We start from the raw sequence: 14263 nt of genomic DNA, 5'->3' as shown, positions 1-14263 counted from the left end.
AGCAACTGGGCCCATGAGACACAATTGCTGAGCCTGCACGTCTGGAGCCTGTGCTCCGCAACAACAGAGGCCGCGATAGTGAGAGGCCTGCGCACCGTGATGAAGAGTGGCCCCCGCTTGCCACAACTAGAGAAAGCCCACGCACAGAAACGAAGATCCAACACAGCCATAAATAAATAAATAAATACATTAAAAAAAAGAAAATCTGCACTAAAGATCGAAGTTTCAAAGGTGGATTACTTCATGTAATGGTGCAATTATTTAACTATTTGGATTAAAAATAGATGTATTCATAACATATCACTCAATAAACTAATTCAAAGTGTATTTAATAGTTAAATATTTAAGACAAAATCATTTTGAAGAGCTAGAAAAATATAGCTGAATGAGTTTTTAATTCCCAAATGGAGAAAAACTTGTGAAGCATAAATACATTGGAAGAGGAAACACCTATTGAAAAAATACTGGGTACCCGTCGCCTGAAGCTCCTGGAGAATTTTGTGTTCCACGGTCTCCGAAGAAAAACTGGGCGGGTATTCATCCGCTAATTGCCAAGTTTTCGAGATAGTGGAAAACAAGGGTTAGGACATGGAGAGCCACTTGCAGGAGATCCGGGAGCGGCAGAAGTTACCGCGACAGCTTCTCGCGCAGCAGTTGGGAGCTGAAAGTGCTGCCAGTATTGATGTTGTGTTAAATAGCAAAGACGAGCAGAGAGAAATTGCTGAAACAAGAGAAACTTGCAGGGCTTCCTATGATACTTCTGCTCCAAATGCAAAACGTTAAGTATCAGGATGAAGGAGAGACAGATGAAGACAAAATGGAAGAATATAAGGATGAATTAGAAATGCAACAGGAGGGGCTTCCCAGGTGGTGCAGTGGTTGAGAGTTCCCCTGCCGATGCAGGGGACACAGGTTCGTACCCCGGTCCGGGAAGATCCCACATACTGCGGAGCGGCTAGGCCTGCGAGCCATGGCCGCTGAGCCTGCGCGTCCGGAGCCTGTGCCCCGCAACAGGAGAGGCCACAACAACGAGAGGCCCGCGTACCGCAAAAAAAAAAAAAAAAAAAGAAGAAATGCAACAGGAGGAAGAGATTTTGCCATATGAAGAAGAGATTTACAAAGATTCTAGTACTTTTCTTAAGGGAACACAGAGTTTAAATCCCCATAATGATTATTGCCAACATTTTATAGACACTGGACATAGAGCTCAAAATTTCATCAGAGATGTAGGTTTGGCTGACAGATTTGAAGAATACCCTAAACTGAGGGAGCTCATCAGGCTGAAGGATGTTAACAGATAAATCTAACACTCCTCCTATGTACTTACAAGCAGATATAGAAGCCTTTGACATCAGAGAACTAACACCCAAATTCGATGTGATTCTTCTTGAACCCCCTTTAGAAGAATATTACAGAGAGACTGGCATCACTGCTAATGAAAAATGCTGGACTTGGGGTGACATTATGAAGTTAGAAATTGATGAGATTGCAGCACTTCGATCATTTATTTTTCTCTGGTGTGGTTCTGGGGAAGGATTGGACCTTGGAAGAGTGTGTTTATGCAAGTAAACATACAGATGTGAAGATATTTGTTGGATTAAAACCAATAAAAACAATCCTGGGAAGACCAAGACTTTAGATCCAAAGGCCGTCTTCCAGAGAACAAAGGAACACTGCCTTATGGGGATCAAAGGACCTGTTGAGCGTAGCACAGATGGGACTTCATTCATGCTATTGTTGACATTGACTTGATTATCACAGAAGAACCTGAAATTGGCAATATAGAAAAGCCCGTAGAAATTTTTCATATAATTGAACTTTTTTGTCTTGGTAGAAGACGCCTTCATTTATTTGGAAGAGATAGTACAATTCCACCAGGCTGGCTTGCAGCTGGACCAACTCTTACAAATAGCAACTACGTATGCAGAAACATAGGCATCCTACTTCAGTGCCCCAAATTCTTACTTGACTGGATGTACAGAAGAAATTGAGAGACTTAGACCAAAATAACCTCCTCCCAAATCTAAATCTGATCGGGGAGGTGGAGCTCCCAGAGGAGGAGGAAGAGGTGGAACTAAAGCACTTTGCTTTAGTTTCTCCAAGCTGCAGGAGTATTTTAGCCAACCTCTGTTGCAGCTGTCACTGTCTGGTTTTGTCCAGAATAAATGAGTCATCCTGTCTTTTGTCATGTGCATGTAACCAAACAGAATGGAACAACACAAATACCCTCACTTTCAGAGACCGAATTTATAGATTTCAACTAATTACAAAGGCTTTTGCTTTTAGAAATAAAGTGAGCAGTGAAAAAGACCCAATCTGGATTATCATACTAGTGCTGACAGTAGTTGATAATGGGCATCCTGCCACTGCTGTCACAGCAAGTGGGAAGCTGTTTGACAGCCTTGATGGAATGGAGTTGGGACAGCTGGTAAACTTCTCTTAGGCTTTTTTTTTTTTTTGGTACGCGGGCCTCTCGCTGTTGTGCCTCTCCTGTTGCAGAGCACAGGCTCCGGACGCGCAGGTTCAGCGGCCATGGCTCACGGGCCCAGCCGCTCTGCGGTATGAGGGATCTTCCTGGACCGGGGCACGAACTCGTGTCCCCTGCATCGGCAGGCGGACTCTCAACCACTGCGCCACCAGGGAAGCCCTCTCTTAGGCTTTTAATATTTTCTTGTTGAAACAATAAAAAGAGACTTCTTTTTTCTTCCTTTTTGAAAAATCTTAAATAACTCATATAATTTGACCACAGAAGAAATTGAGACACTTGGAACAAAATCACCTCCTCCCAAATCTAAATCTGATTGGGGGGGGGTGGAGCTCCCAGGGTTGAGCAGGGAAGAGGTAGAACCTAGTAGGCAGACTTTACAAAGAGAAAAAAAAAATGCTCATTATAATCTCAGTTGCACAGCTACTGATGACTGTTAATCATACTTCCTAAAAAGTGAACAAGGACAAATATCCAAGTGCTAGAACTTTGGTATGGACTTGATCTTGGATTGACTTTCAAAACAGTTTCATATTCCTTAACAAAATAAAAGAATTGGAGGCATCAGAGACATCTGGTTATCAGGTACTTGGTTTAAACATTTTGGGGAATAAAGTACTTGGTGATGAGGAAATGACATGCATCTTTAAACTTGTTATGGAGAAAATAATGTAAAACCAATTACAGAAGACCCTCAACTTAAGAAGAGAGCTTGGAAAATGGAACTACAGTTGCCTTTTAAGGGACTGGTTTTCCAGATCAGTTAGTTGTGTGAGACTTTATGTTGTCATTTCTCTTTCTATACTGTAACCCATGTTTTAAATGAATTTGCTGAATGAAATAATGCCATTATTGTTCTTGATAAATATATTTTTTATTTTGCATATGATTTTTCTAATGAAACTTTAAACCTTTTAAAAAAATTGGAAGAGACTGAAAAGAAAAAATTTAGTAAATTCACAATCATTGATACTTGAAGGCACCATCGTCCATAATAGCCAACAAATGGAAAGAATCCAATGTTTGTGACAGTAAAATGAATAAGTAAATTGTGACATTTCATAAAAGGAGAAACAGTAAGAATGCGTGAATTACAGTACTTGAAAACATTCATGAATCCCAGGAACATACTACTCAGTGGAAAAAACCAGACACTGATTTCATGCTTCATTATATAAGATTAAAAAATAAGTAAAATTAATTTATGGGTTTAGAAGGAGCGTTGGTTTTCTTTGGGAGATGGTATAACTGGCCAGGCAAATGAGAGCATTCCTAGGGTGTTGGTAATATTCTGCTTCTTGATCTTAGTGCTGGCTCCATAGGTGTAGACACTGTGACTATACATCGCACTGTGCATGTATAATTTGTGACGTTTTCTGTATTTTTTCATATATTAATAAAATTTGTGAAATAATTCACAGGCATGAAAATTTTCTGGACTACTAGATGAACAAAACCCTTGCAGTTTGGAGAAAAGATAAAACATTGGGATTCATAACTGGCAAAAGTTTAAAACCCTAGGAATGCTCAATGTTAGACTAAGGCAAAATGAATGTTGTCTCATATAAATTGTGACAAAACTAGTTCAAGTGTTCTTTATAGCAATTTTGAAACAGGATCAAAAGTCTTAAGAATGGTCACATTCTATAATCCTGTAATTTCTTTTCTAGGAAACTTCCAAACTCCTATCTGTTAAGTCAATTTTCTGCAGTTTAAATTTCACTTTCACTACATTTCTTTTTTTCAACTAACTACTTTTCCATGTGCATGCAATTAGCTTATTTTTATTGCACAGGTAAAACATCTATTTACATCTTTGTGAAGAACATTAAATCTGAGATTTTCTCTCATTTTTGAAACTCTTTCTCCTTGCATCTCGGTCAAGCTACTTCTAAGCAGCTTATTCAAAATAGGGTAGTTCGTTAAAATGATTCACAGAACAACAGAATAAGAATTTTCTTGAACTTCTTGAAGATCTAGAACCAAGAAATATGAAGCTCTCAGGGATTCATATCTTTTTGACATTTTTTCTCTCTCTCTCTAGTCTTAGAACTTCATGGTCTCTCATCTCTGTTCTGCATGTGAAGGACACATTCTTCTCTCTGTTTCTGAAGACTGGCTTTGCTTCAGCATGGTGGCAGTCATATACTATGTCCAAAAGTAGCAGAGAAGAACAAACTTGACTCCACATTGGAAGTATTCTTTTACCTCTAAACTTTGTGCTCTGTTGCCCATGCTTAGTCATGCTGGCTCTGCACCTTTGTCTAAAAGAATGTTGCCTATAGCCTGAGTATACATAATAGCCCTTTCTCAAGGCTCTGCATCCCAGGATGTGACATTTAAACACAAAACACTTTTCATTCATATAGAGATAAAAAGATGCAGAACAGAAAATAACATTTGTCTTGTTGAAGGTTTATAGGAACATGTGACCAGACATATATGGACAGCTGCAAGATCAAAGGATTATCACATCCTCTCTGGGGTCGGGTGAGCACCAAGAAGTCTGCAATAACCAGCTGCCCTTCCTCCCCTTTTAGTATAAAAGAAGCCTGAATTCTAACTTGGGTAAGATGGTTCTTTGGGACACTAACTAGTATGCCAACTTCTCAGTCTGCTGGCTTTCTGAATAAAGTTGCTATTCCTTGTCCCAACACCTCCTCTCCATTTATTGGCTTGTTATGTTGAGCGGTATGAGCTTGGACTCTGCAACACAAATTTTCTCAGTTCAAACAACAAAAAAAGATAGCAGTTGTTGAATTCAAATTCAGGAAGAGAAACTGAATGGCGTAGGTTAGGTCACTAGGCTTCCCTGAGCAGTCAACCTGTTGTCCAAGCAAAATAGCCATGGAGTACAAACACAGCATATAGAAAGCTGTGACGTCCTAGAGAGGATGAGATGGACAGGGGAAAAAATCTATTATACTTATTATGGCTGAATTATCCTCAAAGGGTATGTGTAAGTCCTAAACTCCCTTACCTCAAATGTGACATTATTTGAAATAAGGTCATTGTAGATGTAATTAGGTTTTTTTGTTTTTCAAATACTGGAGGAGGAAGGGTATCTAATCCAATAATACTGATGTGCTCATGAGAAAAGGAAAGACACTAGGTTAAAGACAGTCATGTGATGACAGAGGCTAAGTTTGGCATGATGCTTCTATAAGCCAAAGGATACAAAAAAATGGCTGGCAAACACCAGAACCTAGAAGAGGCAAGGAAGGATTCTCTCCTACAGTTTTTAAAGAGAGTATGTCCCTACTGACATTTTGATTTTGGACTTCTAGATCCAGATTGTGAGGCAATAAATTCCTCTTGCTTTAAGCCATCTGTATGTCAGTATTTTGTTACAGCAGCCCTGGGAAACTAATACAATACCTCAACTCAATTAAATAATTGCTAGTCTAAACCACAGCCATCAGGGCAGGTTCTGGAGCAAAACCAAAGGGGTCAGTAAGGTAGCATACTGCTCAGTAGCTTTGATGCATGAGATAAATATCCAAACATATGTCAGCAAAACTGTAATAGTAATTGGATATTTAAGTCCATTCTCAACACTCCTATTCAGCATAGTACTGGAAAAGCCTAGCTAGGACAATAAAGCAAGAAAAGGCAAAGAAAGGTATATAGATGGGAAAATCATGTCATTTTCAAATGACGTGATAGTCTATGTAGAAAATTCAAAGGGATTAACAAATCTAGATGATTTTGAAATTAGAGATGATAATGTCTTTACTATAACATGTCTAAAATCTGGTAAGTTTGAAGAGTGGGACACCTGTTTCAGTCTTCACTCTGGTTTGGTAATACACATGAACAGACGTGCCTGTTCTAGACATTGACAGTAGCCTACCCACATTTATAGAACTTTTGAGGATCAGAAAAGAGTTAAATATATCTTGAATTTCTATGATATAAGGCCATTTGAAATGCATATGCTGTCATTTCTGCTGGCACATATGAAGAAGCCAAATACTGAGCCAACAGCTGATATTTCATAAATGTTTAGTAGGAGATGGAACAAAATATGTTTGAAAACCCAGCAAGATTTTTATCATCAGATTATCTCAGTCGGAACTAATTCCTAATATGTCTTTCAATTACTCTAATTGCTTTATATTTATCTATAATAATGCAATAATTTTAAATTAAAATTAATTATCCTCAAATCTTACATTGCAAAAAAAAAAAAACACCCTTATTTTTAAATTGTGCTTTTTAGAACATGGGTTGATTAGTGCCGTTGAAGTAATTTGTACTGAGTGGTTAATGTTGCTCAAAGGTACACTGGAGTTTAAGTCAATATAAAAAAAAAAAGATTATTCCTGATTTTCATGAATATGCTGCAGTCCCTATTTTTGCCACCTAGTTTGAAAATTATGACCTTGTTTACTTTCCCCAAAGTAGTAATACATTGCTTTATCCCTGGAGTCTTTTACTCTGTAAAATTCTTAGCACATCTAATATTGTTTTTTTTCTGCCTAGAAGTTGGTGACATCTCAGTTTGCTTAGTTTTAGGTCAAGCATTGCAACCATAAAATCTTAAATCTTTTCTTTACCCTTAAAACTGCCCAGGTGTTTGAGACATTGCATACCAGTTCTCAGTCCGGCCTGCTGAGTTCTTACTCATCTTGGAGGGGAGATTAGTGAGTCTCCCCTGGATTCACTATAAACTGTATCAAATCTATCATGGATGTAAATCAGTTGAGTAGTGACATTTGTAAGATTGTTGACATCACACCTCTTTCAGAACGTTGATGGCATATTAACGAAAAAATCATAAACCGATTATAAGCAAAACAAATACAGCAATGTTAAAAAATACACCATGACCAAGGTGGGTTTATTTCAAGCATAAAGACTGTTTTAAACATTTATTAGTGTGGTTCACTCTTATTACTAGAATATAAGAGAAAGCTTGAATTATCATCTCATTACTGCAGAACAAGCATCCAATAAAATTCAGCAGCAATTCATAATAGAAACTACTAATAAACTAGGGAGATGAGGGAACTACTTTAACCTGATAACAGAGCCTACCAAAACTACCACAAATATCAAATGCAATAGACATTTATAGTGAGGAACAGGACAAGGATGCCAGCTACCACTACTTTTACTCAACATTCTATAGGAAGACCTATGCTATACAATAAGGGAAACTGTTAACTGACCAGTTTTGAATTTGTTTATTAAGTTTCCTTTTTAAATATATTTTTCATATACAGGACTATCATCTTCTGGGTGAGAAAACTGAGGATCAGAGGTTATGTGAATTTTTTTCAAGCTCCCACCGTTAGTAGAAGAATCTATTATTCTAATTTTCACCTCTGTTTCATCAGAACCACCTCATACATTTTCATACTGAGAAATGTGTTAAATTTTGTGGTGGACTAAAATATTCAGGATTAAATATTAAATCTTCAAATGTCCCCCCTTCTGCTCAAGCTCCCTCGGGCAGCCTCAAAGTGTGTTGATTCATTATGAATTGAGCACCAATGTCAGAAAGAGAGAAATCCCAACCTCCCAATGTAAAAAATTACGTGTACACAGAGACACTTCCTATCTCAAGTAGAATCCCACAAAACTAGTTGATAATAGCAAAAAAAAAAAAAAAAAAAGACAAGACATTAAATACATACCTTTGAGAATGTGCCTAACCCTTTCCTTTTGTGACAGTTTTAAAGACCTTAGCATTAATCTTTACCTTTTAAAGCAAACACATTTGGTAACAGGTCTTAACTTCTTAAGGGCCTTTAGATAAATAGGCATGAATTCATCACATGCTATAAGGACGAAATTTTAATGTTAGAAGACACATCCAAATTAATATTAAGAAGTTTAAAAAATATATATTCAAAAGTTATAGTAAAATGTAAATGTAAAATGTATAGTATAGTAAAAAGTAAATGTTCTGGATCCATATTTTCAAAATGGGGTTCCACAAGAATTGATATATTAAAGAAACAACCAAATAAAATGCTTAAAATGAAAAAAGATACCACCAAAGTTGGAGTATACTTCATATTCATTTAATGATTATATCACATTAAATATGTTTACACTGCTATGGTCAAAGCCAATTACCTATTTTTTAACATCTTGGGCATGTGGTAGCAGCTCACATTCCAATAATTTTTCAGGTTTCTTATTATTTATATTAAGTATCTGGTTGAGGCTGTCAATAATGTGGCTTCATTTTACTTGTCCATTGAGCACCTTCATTTATGCAAAAACGTTTCCTTACCTGGAAGCTCCATGTGATGCCACCTCCAGGCCTTTCTACCTAATGATCTTGGTGATGGATGTCAGGTAACCCTGAGAGCCTTTTTGAACTACCATGGAGTACAGGGAGGTGACTGAGGCACTTACCTTAGGTGAAGATTGAAAGAGGCACCAAAAACTCAGCAATCCAGATAAATACTATTTTAATGCAATACTTAAAAATATAAAAATTAATGTAAAATTGATGGTAAACAAATATCCAAATTTTAAATAAGTACTGACGTTCTTTCTTGCCTCAGTGTGGGTCTGCACAGCACTATTACTTAATATTTTGATTTGATAATCCTTTACAATATTCTTGAATCTTCTGCAGCACAAAGACATTCCATTTCATACGCCCATAATGTCTACAACAGAAAAGACCGATAATAACAAGCATCAGCAAAGATATAAGGAAATGGGAATCCGCACATATGGTGGGGATGTAAATGGACAGTCTCTTTAGAAAACAGTTTGGCATTTCTACTTCTAGATGTCTACCCAAAAGGAGTGAAAATATATGTTCTCTCAAAGACTTGCCCATGAATATTCATAGCAACGGTATTCACTGTAGTGAAAAGTGGAAACAATTCAAATGTCTATCAACTAGTGGATAGACAAAATGTGGTGTATCCATACCTTGGTATACGCTTCAGGAATAAAAATGAACAAAATATTGATACATGCTACAGCATGAATGAACTTCAATGTCCAGAAAAAGACAAATCAATAGGTGCAGAAGTAGTTGAGTATGTGCCTGGTCTGGGGCATGAGAATGGGGATTAACTATCACAGGACATGTGGACTTTGGGGAGTTGATGGAATTGTACTAAAATTGAATTGTGGTGATGGTTGCACAACTCTGTAAATGACTAAGTATCATTGAATCATACACACAAAAGGGATGAATTTTATGGTATATTAATATTCCCCCAAGAAACAGGAAGCTTCCTTCACTGTTGAAAGGAATGTAAATTGGTGCAGCCACTATGGAAAACAGTATGGAGGTTCCTTAAAAAACTAAAAATAGAATTACCGTATGATCCAGCAATCCACTCCTGGGCATATATCCAGAGAACACTCTAATTTGAAAAGATACATGTACCTCAACATTCATAGCAGCACTTACAATAGCCAAGACATGGAAGCAACCTAAGTGTCTATCAACAGATGAATGCATAAAGAAGATGTGGCATTTATACAGAATGGAATACTGCTCAGCCATAAAAAAGAATGAAATAATGCCATTTACAGTAAAGATTATCATACTAACTGAAGTAAGCCAGAAAGAGAAAAACAACTATCATATTATATCACTTATATATGGTATCTAAAATATGATACAAATAAACTTATTTACAAAACAGAAACAGACTCACAGACTTAGAAAACATATTTATGGTTACCAAAGGGGAAAGAGGATAGGGGAGGAATAAATTAGGGGTTTGGGGTTAGATACAAGCTACTATATGTAAAAGAGATACAAACTACTATATATAAAAGAGATAAACAACAGGGTCTTACTGTATAACACAGGGAACAATATTCAATATTTTATAATCACCTATAATTGATAATAATATGAAAAAGAATATATATATCACTTTGCTGTACACCAGAAACTAGCACAACATTGTAAATTAACTATACTTCAATTAAGAAAATTTTTTAAAATTAAATAAATATTCTCCCAATAAAGCTGTTAAAAGAGCCCAGAGAAAGTTCATGTGATATACAATTCAGAATACAACAACCATTTCACACTAATGTGGTCCCTATATAAATTCTAAATTTAGAGGTAAATTACTTTCCCCCTTGCCTTCCACACCAAAGTAAGTGTAGTATAAGGAAGTAAGAGCTTTCTGTAATTTAGCCTAAGGTTGTCACTTACTCTAAAATTTTAACATGATAGCTCTCAGTTCAATCACATATTGTTTGTCTCATTAATAAATTCTCCTTTTATTATTTCTTCCACTCCTAGGCCTCAAATGGAGGGAAAAAACAAGACTTGGATACAATGATGGCAAATAAATAACAGTCTCACCAAAAAGCATGTTTTAATTAGCTATATTCTCAAGTATAATAGCCATTTCATCTTGAACTAGTCACAAAATAGTAATAGAAAGATCAGAAACTTTATTTTTTCATGTTTATCACAGCCTTATTTATAATTTTGTATTGAAGTAGAGTTGATTTACAATGTTGTGTTAATTTCTTCTGTAAAACAAGTGATTCGGTTATACATGTATATAGACATTTTAAAAATATTCTTTTCCATTATTGTTTATCATAGGATATTGAGTATAGGTCTTTGTGCTATACAGTAGGACCTTGTTGTTTATCCATCCTATATATAATAGCCTACATCTGCTCACCTCAACCTCCCACTCCATCCCTCCCTCAGCCCCCTCCCCCTTGGCAGCTACAAGTCTGTCTATGCCTGTGAGTCTGAGAAACTTTCCTTTTAAAGCACAAAGTATAATTGGAGCTGCCTTATTTACTAAAGTGATATCAAGATTTTAAATTTTATTGGGATAATCCCCAAGAATAAACCTGTTTTTATTTTTGCAATCTAAGAATTACATGGATGCTAATTTACTGAAAAGATCATTACAAGAATTTTGGCCTTTAAAATTCATCAGAAAGCTTAATTTCAAAAATTCATCAGAAAGCTTAATTGCCACTGACCATATAACAAAACAGTCATGGATTTAAATACAAATAAGACAGACCACAATGGGAAGATGTATTGCTTGGGCCAACAAATACTGACTATGTAGCTGTAAAGCACTCTCAAATGATTAATTTACTTAAAGAAGTAAATATTAACATAAACTAGTATCACTTTAATTTTTTAATGATATGAAGAGAAAGTTGTTGAGAGAGGATATAGTACTGTAAAAAAATAACAAAGGAGAGTATTATTTATTAACTCTTGGTAAAAGTCGAGGAAAAATCATGTGGCAGTCATGGCTAATTGGCCAGTTACCACCATATCCTCAGATGATCTGCTTTTGAATAAGCAGATAAGTGAATCTTTTGTTTATTATTGCTAATTTATAAGCATTATTCTGGTCGCCGTTAAATTATCTGGATCCTTATTTAAAACAACATAATTTCCCATCAGATTCTCTCCAGAACACAAGCAATGCTTGAGGAACTCCTTACAGTGGGTCATGGAGTTTCTACTTTTCCTAAAATGCAGGCAGAAAGCCTGGCAGGCACATGTCAGAGATCTCTGGCAATATTTAGCAGGAATCTTCAGGATTTTACTGCTGAAACTCATATTTGTGAATAAGCCAGTCTTTCTGTTGTCTCCTATGCTAGCTCTCTCTTTTTTTAAAAAAAAAAAAAAACTTGGCTTAAATTATCAAGTAAAATAAATTATCCAAGTTCATGACCATATGTGTACATAATAATGAATCTACAAAGTGAACACCAATGCAACCATCGTTCAAGTGAAAAAAAAAATAGCATTCAGGGTATGCAATTTTGATTTAGTTCATCTAGGCAGTCACTTCGATTTTTATGTTTTAAAACTGTATACATTTTTACTGTTCAGATAATAAGATTTACTTTATATAGTAATATTCAACCCAATATTTTTGGCTAGAATGTAAATCTCACCAAGTTCTTCATTTCTATTCATGCATTGGGATCTCTTGTAAATCTGCTATATTATTTTTTATAGTTTCCAGTTCTGTCAAATTTTAATTTTTGTCTTTGATACCTTGAATATCATAGCATAGTAATTGAATTATTTCAGATAATTGCAGTATATGTAATATCTTCATTCATTTCTATTGTCTTAATTTTTGCTGTTTTTGGCTACATTTTCTTATATCTTCAAATACTTGCAGTTCTTGATTGTATGTTAGTTACTGTATACAAACATTATTTGAAGAAATAATTTGATAACGAGAGTCCTGTTATTTTACTCAGCCCATCACACTCAACCTTTTCCACTGACTACAAGGGAAATACAATTTACTTAAAATATAAATACTAAGGTACTCATCAGGTGTAGAAGACGATTCATCTTGTCTCCAACCTGCATCTCCAGGTAAATTTCTTGTGAGTCTATCAAGTACCAAGGACAGTGAAGTTTAATTTTTGCTGAATATGGAAAATATTTCAAGTTTCTGTAGTTTGGGACTTACTTTCACATTTTCAAAGGAATTTTCCAGCTTTTTCAGGGACATTTCTTATCTTTCCACTTGAATTGGAAGAAATGTTCTTTTTTCCTTGAAAATTTCTCTCTTTTACAAGATAACTTAAATCTCTCTTTCCTATGAACTTCCATTGTTCATGGTGTTTCTCTTTCCAGTTTTCCCCCTCAATAGTTTTATTAAAACTTGTATCAGAATACAACATAAAATTTACTGTTTTAATCATTTTTAGCATACAGTTCCACGCCATTAACTACACATTGTTGTGCAACCATTACCACTACCCATCTCCAGGTTTTTTTTTTTTTCATCTTGCAAAACTGAAACTCGTACTCCAAATCAGTAACTCCCCATTCTCCCATCCTCCTATCCCCTGGCAACCACCATTTTATTTTATGTGACTATAAATTTTACTATACTAAGGTCTCATGTGAGTATTTAAACGTTTTTGACTGGCTTAATTCAGTTAGCATAACACCATCCCGATTCATCCATGTTGTGAAATTGCCTACATTTTGAATGGTGAAAAATATTCCATTGTATTTATATACCACGTTTTATTTATCTGTTTGTCCATGGATGGATACATGGATTGCTTCCACTTTTTGACAATTGTGAATAATGCTGTTATGAACATAAGAGTGCAACTATCTGTTTGAGTCCCTGTTTTCTGTTCTTTTGAGTACCTCCCCTCACACAGAATTATTGTATTACATGGTAACTGTATTTTTAATGTTTTGAGGAACCACCATACTATTCAAACTACTCTCCATAGTGACTGCATCATTTTGTATTCCCACTAAACAGTGCACGATGGTTCCAATTTCTCTACATTCTCACCAACACTTGTTATTTTTTTAATTTTAATTTTTTTGTAACTAGCCGTCCTAATGGGTGTGAAGTGGTAGCTCACTGTGGTTTTTGACATGTATTTACCTAATGATTAGTGATGTTGAGTATCTTTTCATGTGCTTTTTGATTTACTGCATATTTTCTTTGGTAAAATATCTATGTTTAAATATATTCCTTTTTTGAGTTAATTTTTTCGATATGGTGTAAGTAGGAGCCCAACTTTATACACTTTTCCATGTAGATATCCAGTTTACTCAACAGTATTTATTGAAAAGGCTGTCTTTTCCCCATCATATGGTCTTGATTCCTTTGTCAAAATTCATTTTGCTTGATATTGTGGAAGTTTCTTTCTGGACTCAGTATTCTGTTCCATTGATCTATTTGTCTGTCTTAATGTCAGTACCACAATATTTTGATAACTGATTTTGTGGTAAGTTTTGAAATCAAGAGATCTAATGCCTCCAACTTTGTTCTTTTTCAAGAATGTTTTGGC

At 35.6% G+C, this 14263-nt stretch overlaps 1 pseudogene; it reads left to right on the top strand.

Annotated features, from left to right (window-relative positions):
* The first annotated feature begins 9 nt into the window (after positions 1–9).
* Positions 10–2456, top strand: LOC137204615 (N6-adenosine-methyltransferase non-catalytic subunit pseudogene; annotated as a pseudogene).
* The last annotated feature ends 11807 nt before the right edge of the window (positions 2457–14263 follow it).

This window comes from Pseudorca crassidens, chromosome 13 (genome assembly GCF_039906515.1).
Source record: "Pseudorca crassidens isolate mPseCra1 chromosome 13, mPseCra1.hap1, whole genome shotgun sequence".
Lineage (NCBI taxonomy): Eukaryota > Metazoa > Chordata > Mammalia > Artiodactyla > Delphinidae > Pseudorca > Pseudorca crassidens.
The sequence above is the reverse complement of the archived record's forward strand: the minus strand, read 5'-3'. Positions and strand labels throughout refer to the sequence as shown.